Source organism: Manis javanica, chromosome 9 (genome assembly GCF_040802235.1).
Source record: "Manis javanica isolate MJ-LG chromosome 9, MJ_LKY, whole genome shotgun sequence".
Classification (NCBI taxonomy): domain Eukaryota; kingdom Metazoa; phylum Chordata; class Mammalia; order Pholidota; family Manidae; genus Manis; species Manis javanica.
The window spans coordinates 107,529,417-107,542,710 of record NC_133164.1 but is presented as its reverse complement, the minus strand read 5'-3'; the positions used below and the strand labels follow the sequence as shown (position 1 = coordinate 107,542,710).

The 13,294-nt window shown below is 35.3% G+C and overlaps 1 protein-coding gene across 1 annotated transcript in view; it reads right to left on the bottom strand.

Annotated features, from left to right (window-relative positions):
- The window catches only part of RAB27B (RAB27B, member RAS oncogene family), a 139,049-nt gene extending 126,959 nt beyond the window's left edge, over nt 1-12,090 (bottom strand). Inside the window, exons 1-2 of the mRNA XM_037016446.2 lie at nt 12,056-12,090; nt 11,850-11,924 (exon numbers count right to left, since the gene is read on the bottom strand). The gene's annotated coding sequence lies outside the window, so the exon portion shown is untranslated. The remainder of the gene's footprint in view (nt 1-11,849; nt 11,925-12,055) is intronic.
- Nucleotides 12,091-13,294: the final 1,204 nt, after the last annotated feature.

The window sequence follows — 13,294 nt, the reverse complement described above, 5'->3', positions numbered from 1 at the left end:
GAAAATATAAGCAATGTCTTCAAAGGCAGCTAGCTATAAAGTATTGAGAAATCTTATCCTCAGTAGGGTAAGATTATTATAAGTCAATGCTTAGTCTTCAAGAACAATTAAAGGAATCTGGTAGTATCTGGACACCTTTCCCTCTTCTGTGATTTATAATATACCAGGGTTTTATAACTCGCTTCTGATTTACCTTCCAAACTCTGGTATCTCTCACTTTTCATTGTATTCATTTTGTATTTCGCACACACTCCCTATATTAGTCATTACATTTTTAGGTACACATTATTGTTTTTCAACTTCAGCACAAATCTCTAGAAGGCAAGAACCATGTCTGATACCTTTTTCTTATGGCTGATCTGTACAGAGGAGGTATTCAATAGAAGCTGAGCATATTGTTGATCATACTGATATCCTCATCTTCAAAAATTAATTTTCTTAATATTATTTAGTCAAATAACTTAGATATTATTAAGTTATTTCCATATAAAATGAAAAAAAATATTTCAGAGATTCAGCCAGGTAATTTAAGGTCTTTTTCTTTCTCTTGGTAATTTCACAAATCTATTCATTTATTATTTCATAAATCTAATCATTTATCTACTTGCTTAGTCTCTCCATAAACATGTATGGAACATCTTTCTTTGCCAAGCATTATATTAAGAGCTGGGAATACAGAGATTATTATGTGCTCACATTCTAGAAAGGATGTTAAATGTAGCAACAAATTTAGAATGGCAGGATAAGTACATCATGAAAGGTGTGTGGGAAGGGTGAAATATGTTGCCAACATAAAGTTCCAGGTAAGGTTCAAAAATAAAGTCTGAATTCATCTATTCACTAATTAATCTAAAATTCTGTAATCAAATTTAACATCAGATATCTGAATGGAGATGATATATATGATACCATAAAAAATTAAGTTTGAGACATTTGGGCATTAATATTGTAGTTATTTTCCAAACAAGGCGAGTAACCCTCTTTCTCTGATTCCTTAGGCACCTGAAGCTGTGCCTGAAGTCTCTAAAACCGTGCAAGGCTTGACTCTTACTTACAAGAAAGAACTTCGTTTGAATAAGCCCAGAGAGTCAAAGGTGGATGAATTAAATCACGATACGATTAGAAGCTGACCTCTTCCATCTCAGGCCTTATTGGAAGGTCAAGGTGACTATCCAGGCAGCTTTCTTCCAGAAGGAAATATGTCTAGGTCACTAGAATTATGTCTACTTATGTATTTCCTTGATTGCAACTTGATATAAGAAAGTAGTCTGTGCCAATCTGTTCTCTTTCCTTTTGCCAAGAAAAGGAAATATCAACATTAAAAAGCAGTTCTTTCAACTCAAGGCTTCATCCAATTGAGAACTCAAATGCTCAAGCTACCTCTTTTGTCAAGAACCTTCTACATGATGTTTTCTTCCTGACATTTCCTACCCTACCCCCTCTACAACCCTCTTATCTAGAAAATTCCTACCTGCCTTCTAGATCCTAATTTAAGTGTCACTTTCTTGGAAATGCCCTGCTTGACTCCATCCCTCTAAATATATACCCAGCTCCTAGCCCAGCAGACAGGGAAAAGGTTCCCCACACATGCTCTCATAGAACTTCTTCATAAGACTTACGTTTGTAATTAATTAGCTATTTGCTTATTTTTGTCTTCCTTAGCAGTCTGCACCCTCCATATGTTTCTATCTTGTTTCTATCTTGTTTGTATAAGAGGCTGTTTCTATCTTTTTTGTATAAGAGGCACGTACTATTTATTTGTTAAATAAATGATGACATTTATAAATAATAATGAAATTCAGGGAAATAATGCTTTCATTTTGTTAACAAAAAAATCCAAGGTAAAGTTGTTCTCTATTATAAGATTAATTTTCACAATTTTCAAACATCATCCTATTTGATAATATTGTACTTCTTTACAGCACAACTGAGTGTTATTACAAAACATAAGTTCTATTTAACATAGAAGTTACTTTTGCAACAGTATTAGTAATTCCACTTTATCATAATTGTGCACAAAAAAACAAAATTCTATGTGAAGCAAATAGCTATACAAATTGCCTTAAATAGTATGGTTGCCCTGACTTACATCTTCTCTGCTTCTCTGTTTTGACCAACTCTGGTTTATCAGAACCATTCACAGTATCCCAACTTCTGCATGTTTTTTTTTTAAAGAGTTGATAAAATTACAAATGATACATTATATTTTGGTAATATTATGCTCTTAAAAAATGTATATTGCTCTAAAGTCATTTTTTATAATACTACCAAAATATATCATGTATCATTTGGTTTACTCATATAATTACTCTATTTCAACATGATCATGATACATGTAAAGTCTATTTAAATAGCAGGCATTTACTGTATAATTTTACTTTAGGTGGCTATGAATTCTACCACAGTTAAAACTATCAGAAAACTTCTCTGAAACTTGGAAAGATGGCAAAACATGGCCAGCATATTCTTTTAATATCATACAAGGTCAATGATCATCTGAGATTGTCCAGGAAGACATAGTGTTGTCCAAAAATGCTTTTTGTTAAGATAGAAATGTTGGCCAATATTGTAGCCACTAGGCAAGGGTAGCCACTGGGCACATGAATAGTGGATGGTGTGATTGAGGGACTAAATTTTGTACTGTGTTTATTTTTAACCAATTCAAGTTTAAGTTTAAATAGCCACATTTAATTAGCTGGTGGCTGCCTGATCGGACAGCATGGGTCTAAAAAAAAATAGTGCTCAGTTTATCTCATATTTTGTTACTAATTAAAGTCCCAAACTTAGTAAAATCACCTATTGATTTATAGAATTTTGTACATTACACGTGAGTCATTTTCACCCAGTGGAACAAATAACCCCAAAGATGTATGGCCTGTTGGCTATTAGCCAGTTTTAAAATCTGATTCAGTAATTTTATCCTAATATGTCTGTTAAATTGCCTCTATAGACTAATTTCTCATATTTTCTCTGCAACAATCATAACATCTGGTTCCTTTATTAATTAACACATTATATGAAATTGTTCACATACGTTCATTTTCTATTTGCCAGAGAATTATGATTTGAAAATTAGACTTTAACAGGTTTGGAGGTCACCCCCCAAAAACCCTAACATTAACTCTTAAAATTACTTGTGAGAGCATCTGAGAAATCAGAAAGATTTGTTGTTTCATTTTATGAAAGTAAAAAAAAAGATGCCAGAAATAATTAGTTTGCTTGGCAACTTCCTGGTTACTAATTAGTTCAATGCTATTGTAAGAGCTGCGTGAAAGGACCGGAATGTCAGAAGAGAGGCTCAGACTTCCTTAGGCTAATTTGCATAAGCAAAATACAATTCATATAAATATTTCAGAAATTAGATGCTGCTTTGGGAAGGCCCTGGAGATTCTTCAGTATTTTCCATAATATAGTTCACCCTCAGGGAAAACATTGGTCAAACCATTAAGAGAAACTATTAGAGATTTTTACTGTCCTCAATTCTGACGTCATTGGTTATCTTCATAAGCTAACCACACTCGGTCAGTCTCATCATCAGACAGTTCCCTGTTTTTTTATGCCTTCCTGAAGGCTCTGCTATGAACTGTAGGCTAGAAATGGTGCCTTCAACAAAGAATAGTCCCAGAGTCTCATAAAATGGACAATACCAAGTACTCTTCAGCGAATAAACCCCTGGTGATGGTTTCTAAACTCACATAGCTTACACAACTTTCAGGCTGCACCAGTGCAATGAGTCAGCATTTGCTAGACACCCCCCCCCCCCCCCCTAGAGTCCAGAAGCAGACATATTACATGAAAACAGACTGCTGGTCCTAGGTCCAGGGAAGCAAGCACTAAAGGAGCTCATAAGGAATATTTAATTGTGCTTATTTGTCTGGAATATGGTTGACATTATTTTAACTTTCTATTTGTGAATAAATATATAAGGAAACCCTTTCTCTTTCTTCTTAGACCATCTCTTGTCCTAATCTCAGAGGCTTATGTTTTGTAAACTGAAATTAAATGTTCTAAATGATATCTGAGTCTCTCTGACCCACTTGGAATTTGGGAACAAGTATTTTTATTGAGTCTCCTTACTTTCCATGGCAATAGGTTATTTGCATTAGATTAGTGCGAATCTATGCTAATTTTTACCAGGACATAACTGCACAAATCAATGTTGCAACAGAGGCTATGCTTGGAGGTTCATATTTGAGAATGATTCTTATTTAATCAAAGATGGCAGTGCATTATTAAGGACCATGCCTGGAATGGACGCCCACAAAGCCGTTCTAGAAAGCTGATCAAGTACCTGCTTCCAGAGTCCCTATCGTCCATGTAGGTAAGAGGTTACTTCCAGTAGGCTGGGAACCTTGGCAAATTTGAGAGAGCTCTCAAACAGATTTCACCTAAATTCAGAGGTACTGCAGGTGAAATCTAGTGAACAGTGTTTTGGGATTGGTTTCCTAGCCTTCAAATAGAAGAGGTACTAAAAGAGAACTTTAATTAAAAGTCCAACCCAATATTCCTTATGAAACTTCCAGACAAAAGTAAATTCCATGACTTTACTGGTTGTTCAATACTGTAAGGCCCTATATTTGCAGAGCGAACTCCAGGAGGCCTATCTGGTTAATCGATACTCTTGAATTTATTGAACTTATGGAAATAATCAGGTCAAATGTGTGTGCCAATAAGACTTCATTTTAAAAAAGGTGATTGGCTGGATTTGGCCACAGGCTTAGTTCATCAAGCCGTGATCTAGACCTTGAAAATGATGCAAAAACCTGGGCAGGAAGTTCTTTCAGAAACATATGGAGACAAAGACTACCTAGGAATTATCCAAGGGAAGGCATTTAGTTCATTTCATTGTTTACTACTGACTAAAGTCCCAGATTTACCGAAGTTACTTGCTAACCTTCAGGCTTTTGTTCCATAGAAATGCAAATAATTTTTGTCTGGAAGAACAGAGAATCCCAAGATTAAGCTTTCTTTTTTTTTAACACAATCTTATCCTCACACTTCTTTAAAAATATATATATATTTTAAACAAATATATATATATATATGAAGTTTCTTAAATGCTTCTCTAACTGCTCATTACATTTTACTGATATCCTTCATTAGTAAAATCTTTTATACATGTCCATTTTATATTTGCCTGAGAGATATGATTTCACATTTTAAAACTGTACTTTAATGAACTATATACTGACACAGTAAGGCCAGGTTGAAAAATCTAAGACATGGCTTCTCCTTCAGTATCTGGCACGTCATGACCTGACTACCTGAAATTTCAGGGTTGTCATCTCTAAATAGGAGATGGTGGACCAAGATTTCACAAGTCCCTTCCAAAGTTCATTTTAAATATTTGAAAACTGAAACGTTTGAACAAATTAATGGAAGCAGAAAATTACTGAAAGAAAGAAATTTTAACATCGTGAAAAGAACTTGAAAAGACTTGGAATATACGGTCTTTTTACTGTAGTAATAACTAAAGGGATGCATGCAAAATGAAAAAGCACCACTTAAGGGATCACTTTGCCAGGAGCAATTGCTCTTTAATTGAGCCATTTGTTCTTCAGATAGATAACTTTTGACATACACAGAAAAGGATGTAAGATTTATATCTTTCCTTGAGTCTTTTTCTTGTCAAGGCATAAAATGGGGTCATTCTTTATCAGAGAGCATATGTAATGCTCAGTAAGTTTCCCTGCCCTTTTCACAGAGAGCAAAGTTGCTATAAATCTGAAATGGAATGTTGATCTAGTTTGAATTTAGACAACTGAAAATTGTCAGTAACTACAACTTTTTCAGAGAAAGATGTTGGAGTGGTCTGCTAAAGATAATAGAAAGTTCTATATTTTAAGATTTTTAAAACATTGTTTATAAAACAAATTGAAGGCAAGATACTATGTAAAACTAAATAGATAAAAGCATAACACCTAAAATATTCATGATGAAGATTTGAGGATTCCATCAATAATGGATTTGGTTGGTATTTATTTACAGTGACTGAATATTTTCTATATTAAGAAAATATAGGACATTGCAGTTTAGACCATCTTACATGCAGTTATGAGTTAATTCTAACCAAAATAAGGATTTACCCACAGAGCATAATAGTCATCAGAGTAGGCCCAGTAGAAATTTGGCCTCAGAATCAGAATTATGCAGTTATTATAAACCAACAGTTTATTGCTTGTTGAATGGGAGAATTTCAAAGGTGTTCAGTCCAGAAATCTGGTTGTTTTATCTAAACCCTTACATAGTATCCTGGGGTAAAGATGAAAAATATGCCTGGTTGAAAAATGATCCCAGTGAGATGCATGGATAAAAGGGAAGTTTTTAATGGAATTGAATGAGATTTCATAACTATTTATAAGTCTAGACACTATTTTCTAAATTTTCAAGTCTGAATTTATTACCTTTTATATTGAATATGGCTAATTTGAACTACATAAATTTCTGATACAAAGAAATGTTTATGTTGTGAATTTTAAATAGTAGTAACTGTATGATATTGATCTTTGCCATTTATTGGGGCTTACTCTGTATTTTGTGTCAGTGAATTTTTATACATGAAAAGGATGTTTACGTATGCTTAAAAAGAATAAATATATTGGTTGCAGTTTTCATATGTCTATTAGATTTAAATTATAAATTGTATTGTTCGAATTTTCTATCATTATTTATTAATTTTGCCCATTTTCTGAGATAATTTTGGTGAAATCTCTCACTATGATTGAGAATTTGTCAATATTTCCTTGCTTTATATATTGTTTATATTATTTTAGGTTACATTATTAGGTGCTTACAAATTCAAGATAAATAGAGCTTACTGGTGAATTGTACATTTAATCATTTATTAAACAATCCTTTTAAATCCTAACTATGCTTTCTGCTTTCAGATGTGTTTGCCTACTGTGATTATTGCCACTCTAACTCTCATTTGGTAATTATCTGCCTGTTAGATATTTACGCATGACACTTATTCTTCATTTAATGATATTAATTTATTACTAAAGTTCAATATCTTGTGATAAAGAAACTAAGACCTATATAGATAAAGTTGCATTTCTAAGGATACACAAAAGGAGCATGACAGAGCTGCAGAGATTCGAGTACTGGCAGCCCAAACTCTCAAGGACTTGATTTTTACTTCCTGATCTGCCCTCCCCCTCCCTCCCCCTCCCTCCCCTCCCTCCCCTCCCTCCCCCCACCCTCCCCCTCCCTCTCCCCACCCTCCCCCCTCCCTCTCCCCACCCTCCCCCTCCCTCCCCCTCCCTCCTCCCCCACCCTCCCCCTCCCTCCCCCCACCCTCTCCCCTCCCTCTCCCCTCCCTCCCCTCCCTCCCCCCTCCCTCTCCCCTGCCCTCTCCACCTTCAGCAAGGGCATTGGCTCTTTTTGCCAGTTCTCTGCAGCTGCCACTCCCGAGGATTCTATCTTCTATGAGAGCAGGAACTTGGCCAAATCAAATCTAGATCTGTCAGGGACTTTCCCCCCAACCATGCATCTTTTCAATGCCAGCCTCTTTCATGCTTTTATCTTAGTTTACTTTTCTATTTTGATTTCTATCTAAAAAAGTAGCCTCAACTACAGCCAGCTGATAACATCCAGAGTTAATGGTCTTTGAAATCACTAGGCGAAAATGTTGAATAATTTTGCTGTTATACCTAGCTGAAGAGTCACCCCTAGCAATTTTTCACTAAAAAAAAGATAGATAAATAAATAATATATATTATATATAAATAAATATTATATATATATATTTAAAACTTATTAATATTATATATACATGTGGCCGTTTGTCTGCAAGTATATATTCTATGGTTGCATGTTGATAAGACAAACTCTAAAAGTGTAAGTCACTCCACGTATCAAAGAACTTGCTTCTTCATCACCAAATTCACTTCGACTGAGCCTGGTTGTGCACTGTGAGGTGCTGTGTTCATCTCACTGACCTTCTCGAGAAGTGCTTGACAGGCCAAGTCCAGTAAGCACAGTCTTTCTGCCAGGGAACACGTGTCTAGCCTCCTTGGAGGTGGTCACCTCAGTCCAATATTCCCTGAGGAATAGCATCGTAATTAATTCCCATCAACCACCATGTTGATGGTTTCTGAGGAAACAATAAAAAAATCTACCCCTACTGCATCTAACAAAGCTAGCTGAGACTTGGTCTTTAGAACAATCAGGAACAACGCTCTCTCTTTCTGCTGTCTGCAGGAGTGGCTGTCTTTTCTCCCTCAAGTGTTTATATAGAGTCACCAAAAGAATTTAAGGAAGGAGGCAGAGGAGCAATAGTCCAGCACTTATTTATTAACTAGGTGTTCAAAGGAGTGAGTTCCTAAAGTGACAATAACATTTCATAAGTCAGACTAGAAATTAAATTTGCCCCAGATACTGTTCTGAACTCTCAACATATGTTCTCATTCTTCTCAAAACTCTATAAAGTTTCATCAAGGTGTAAAATGCTCAAATTTCCACAGCTTAAGAATGATACAGAATGGACTGAAGTTGCAGGAAGCCAACCCCCTTTCCCTTACAGCACACCGCTGCTTGCTACTTGGCTGCCTCTATCACATGGCTCCCCGATAATGGGTCACATTTTTTGGGAGTCTTCCAGACAACCACATCTAAAAAAGCCACCAAGTCATTCTTTATTGTAGAACTCTATCTACTGAACATCTGTTAATGAAAGATGCCCCCCAAAGCAAATATTGTGTCTATACAATTTTACACTGACTCCAAAGTATGAACTATAATTTTTGTATTATATTTTGGGGACTATATCAAAGCTCATTTATAACTCAAACCTGTATGGAAGCACGATTAATATTTATCAACATTTTCCATAGAGTTTTTAACTTCTTCCCTATTAAATAAAAGATGGACAATGTCTTAGATAAAACTGCTCATCAATACTGCACAGTACACATTTCATATTGCTAATTGGTCTTCTATACCCAAAGGCTGAATCTCATATATTTAAAAGCTTTCCGCTGGACCTACAAAATTATTTCTTTACCTTCAAACTTTCTTCTTAAAGTCAATACTGGAAACAAAACCTTTGTTTTCAAGACCTTACTCCCAAAACCATGTAGATAATATCTTATCTCTTTTGCCAAATTCCACCAATACATAACTTAACCCTCCTGGTGCACAGAGTTACAATTGATATGGACGCGGCATGCCACTATTATACTCTCTTTCCTTTCCCTTTAAAAGACTCCTTTGTTTAAAAAGGAAAAATACTAATTAGATTTCAAGGAAATTCTCAAGTTACATATCAATCCTATTATTATGGTTTATATATGTGGCCAACAGTTTCACAAAAATTCATGTTAGCATTGTAATCACCTTTCAGGACAAATTAAGAAGGATTATTTGTCATTTCTTTACATTTATTTCTTTATCCCTACAATAAACATCAAGTGCTTCCTTCAAGGCTTACCATTATAAATCAGCCCGCAGTTAACTTTATGCATTTTCTATGGCTTCTACTAGGAGACATCTTTTCTTACTCAAAGCTCAGTGTAACAAAATAAAAGTAAACTGAAATGCCAGACAACTTTTAGTAATATCCCTCTTTGTGCTTTACATTAACTCCTTCTCAGTGGTTTAATCATGTAAAAACTATCCTTTTCCAATCTCTTTCTTAAATGTCTTCCTAAACCCCCAATTTATCTGAGAATCCCTACTGTGAATTATGTTATGTCCTTCAGGGAAAAAAGGACTACTGAGGGTGAAATGCGTGTAACCAGATTTACTATTTGCTGAACCTCTTTTAATAAAAATATGTATGTTCAAATTAATCCTTTAGAAATATCTACCTTACTATTATCTAGTAAATGTAGATAGTGTTGACATTCACCTGGTTTACCCAGGCAGCCAGACTTTTCAAGGCCTAAGGAGATTATCCTCAGGGATAAAATCACCTGATAATCACTTTCACATGTGAACACACTCATTTTAGCTTTTGCATTTTCTTCTCAGCTTAAGCCCCACTTATTTACAAGCAATTATAGACTTCTGCTGAGCTTTGTTCCATTGTCTTCAATCATTTAGATCTAGCCAATGGACTTAATGTTAGGACATAAATTCAGAAAGAAATTCATGTTCTGAACAGAGATCTATGTTCTTGAATTTTTGTTTCATTATCATCATTGAATTTAACATATGATGAAGTTATTTTTAAGTAATGTATAATAAGGCATATGTAATGAGTATGACATAAAACCAAAGTTTAAGGCCACACATCTCATTTAGCAAGAATTTTCAAACCCAAGTTTAATTTGAAAGAATCAAGTCCTCTTCCTAGACTTAGAATATAGGGGAAAAAAATTGTTGAAGAGAAAGAGAGATTTATTAACATGAACTTCATGGAGCCTCTGCAATATATTGTTATACCAACCAAAAATAAGTGCAAAAAATTACTTTTGCTTCATGAAATACTGAAAGCCTATTACTACTGCCAATCTGATTTCCCTAATTTCCTCCAAATGAAAAAAGATTTTCTCTGCTGAAGAAATATAACAATATTAGCACATTATTTTTACGTATATTCATTTGCATTTAAGGATATTGCAAGTTAATTATTATAACCATTTGTAATTTTTATTACATTTTTTTGAAAGTAGGTAGCATATTTATATAGTAAATATTCAACCAGAATGTTCAAAATATAAAAGTATAGGATAATAAAATTAGACTCAATCCCTTCCTCTTTTCCCGTTTCCCTCTTCTACCAAATAGTTTTAGAATTGTAGGTATATTTTCAAAAGTTTAATACCTAAACAACTTGAAATCTCGTTTAGAGTATGTCAACATATCAAACGTAATATACTTAAAGTATGTAATTTTTGAACCATTAAAAGTATTTAAAATTTCTTTAAAAATGCTTTCCATTCAAGTTGCATTTTCAATATAGATGCTTTACTTTGGGGTTTAATTTGATATTTTCTTTCCTGAAAAACGTAATGGCACTACTTATCTTAAAATTTCCCCCAAATTGACAATTAATATGACTCAACATTTTATTCATTTATAAATATGTCTACCTATCACATTTTGGTAGAAGATACCTAAACTTGATCTAATTCCTAAGGTAATAATCTAACTGAAAAACTGGACGAGGCTTTAAGGTTTTTAAATACATGAAATTGGTATCAAGACCTCGCAAAGCCATCTTCAATTTATTTGTAAAATATTTAAAGAGAATGTCCAATTTTCTCTCTAGAGTCATCTACATTTGGGTTTCCTAACAGCAAACCTGCCTTATCACACATAACCACATTTACTATTGAACAGGGCAGGGAATCTCAGGTTATTAATTCTTAAAAATGTTTCTGCGTATAATCTACTCATTGTAGTATTGAGCATAGTATGGTCAAAAGAAAGCAAACTAGATGTCTTTTCAATGGCTTTTCACTGAGAGGTACAGAATGGTTTAACAGCTTTCAGTCAGCCCCATTTATGAGTATTGGGATGCAGAGATGAAGAAAGCGTAAAAAGACTCCTACACTGCAGCACAGCAATGATTAGAAAGGATAATCTTTGAGCTGTGAAGCCAGAAAGCAGAACGCAAGCCAGCAGTCTGCAGCCCTGAGCACAATTTCTTTCCCACGAAAACTCTTGTTGCAAATCCAGCTTCTCCTCTCCCAAACCCACAGGCTAGAAGAGGGGACCACATCCACTCCAGAGTGGAGTTTCAGGCCCGTTCTTAGTGGTTTCTGTCACCGTCTAGGTGTTTTCCTTCATGAATGAAATATGCAGATGGCATTTTACACTGGCTCTTTCAATGAAGAAGAAGCCGGTCAGGAGACACGACTAACGCAGCCGGCACACTAAAGATCTGTGACCGATATACTTACACCTCCAAATGCCTCCAGATTTCAGCCTCTGGAAATATCTAGCCCATTTCTTTATGGCACTGTTGCTTCCGTCAGCTGTGGAAATTAACATAAAATGACATAGTAAGCCAACAAGTGCTGGAAGCACTGCGGAGCAGCAAATTAAATGAACACCACAGGCACACTGACAGTGTACAAAATCTGCACGATAAACAGCAAGTAAATACCTTCCAGTCGGCCAGAAGGGGGGCGGACGCTGAGCTGTGCCGCCGCCTGCTCTCTTGTGTAACAGCGAAGGCGGCTCCATCCCTCCGACAGGCTGGGGAGCCAGGCTGCCTACCGGCGTCTGGGCGGTCCTAGCGCCTGCTTCAGGTCAGCACGCCAGTTTGCCCCGAGAGCCTCCGGGTTCTTGATGCTTCTAGGAAATGTCACCAAGGGCTTTCGGAGATATCAGCTTGTTAAGCATCAGCGGAACTGGTGATTGAGTTTGGGAAAAGTCATTAATAAGCAAGGTCTGCTAATGTTCCCAGACACGGCGATAGACACTAAAAACGCTTACAGGTGATCTTGTCTATTCAACAAATGGCATGCTCTTGAAAACGTTAGTCAGAAGGCTTTTAGCAAGAAAACTAATTTGCACATACACTATATTGACTGTAATCCATTTATTTTGGTCCCCCGCTCCCACCCCCTACTTAAAACATAAAGGGAAACAAGAATAAAAAACTAGGGGATTTTTTTAAACTTAGAAATATCTTTTCTTACCATTTGCAAAAAGTGTTTGATAAAGGCTTGAAAACTCCATATTGAGCAGCATCTTCTGTTTCAAAGATCTAAAATAAAATAAATGTGAAAACAAGCAAGATACAGACCTCCAGAAGCATAAGACCTCTTATTCTCTAAGAAGCGAATGTATAAGTACAACTCCTTAAACACCACCCTTCATCCTCTAGATGTTTGTCCCACTGTTTTTTCTCTGTAGCAGCTTTTCTCAGTAACATTCACAATTTTTCACTTAGTTACTGTGTAACTCCCCCACTGATGCATAATACCTATGAGGGAATCTATTCTATTTACTTGATAGAGTACCTGGAAGATTACTCAGCATGTAACAGGCCCTCAGTAATCATTTGTGGAAAGTAAACTGAGAAATTACAGTAAAGAAATGAAGGGCAAAAGTTAATCTTTCAACTGATTAAATTCAATTAGTATATCTCTCTGAGCAGCTACTTTTAGAACTGTGTTTAATATGCACTTATCTTTAAGAAGCTTATAATTTAAAGGTAGAGAAAAACATTCATATGTATATAAATACATATATATGTAAAATAAAACAATTATGTATACATACACTGTCTGCCATTAAAGAATGAGCATTATTAGGTCAGATTATGCTGTATTTGCTCGGGGTTTCTGTGCTTTGTTATGCGTATGGTGTTGAAAATTCAAATTCAGCATGATTTCTA